This window comes from Ursus maritimus, unplaced genomic scaffold, assembly GCF_017311325.1.
Source record: "Ursus maritimus isolate PB19 unplaced genomic scaffold, ASM1731132v1 scaffold_17, whole genome shotgun sequence".
Classification (NCBI taxonomy): Eukaryota; Metazoa; Chordata; class Mammalia; order Carnivora; family Ursidae; genus Ursus; species Ursus maritimus.
In genome coordinates, this window is record NW_024424119.1 from 55,417,583 (window position 1) to 55,418,255 (window position 673).

Consider the following 673-nt stretch of genomic DNA (forward strand, 5'->3'; position numbering starts at 1 on the left):
CGAGCACCGGCCTCCCGCCCCCCCTTCTGGTCCTTGCAGGCGTGACTGGCCCAGTGTGCTGGCTGCAGTGCCGCTGGGGGGGCCCTCCCAGCAGAGCCAGGGGCTGCAAGGCTGCCTTCCGGGGGTGTGTGTGTGTGCGTCCCCCACCCCCCACCCCCAGCCTCGCCTTCTTGGTGCTGCATGCATCTGCCTGCCTTCAGCTTCTCCGTCCTCTCCTCGGCCGTGCCCGCGGGATGGGAGCGCTCTGCACCCAGGCCCTGTCGCTGGGAGCTCTCCCGGTGGAACTTCTCAGCGGCCCACCCACTGCCCTTGTGCCACGCTGCTCCCGAAGGCTGGTCGTCGTCCTCTGTCCCTGCTGGTGGCACCTGCAGCCCCACACGCCCACGGTTCCAGGAACTGCAGCTCACGGAGCAGGGAGGGAGGAGGGCTGACGCCGGTGTACCTGTGGGCCGGCCTCCTCCCCGCTCCCCGTGAGCCCGTGGGTCCTCTGGTCCTCACCAACAGCCACACACCCTCACGGGTCATCGCGGGGCTGCGATAAGATACGACAAGGCCAAGTGCTCTCAGTGTTAGCGTTTCCGTTCCCCACCATCACCCCTCCCCCCAGGATACCTCTCAGGGACCGTCTCTAACCCTCGCCTAGACCACCTCTGCATTTGAGAGAGAGAAGGCC

The 673-nt window shown here is 67.6% G+C and overlaps 1 protein-coding gene across 8 annotated transcripts in view; it reads left to right on the top strand.

Moving 5' to 3' along the window:
- Positions 1-673, top strand: part of POMT1 (protein O-mannosyltransferase 1) — a 27,084-nt gene that overhangs the window by 10,827 nt on the left and 15,584 nt on the right. The gene's annotated exons all lie outside the window — the stretch shown is intronic.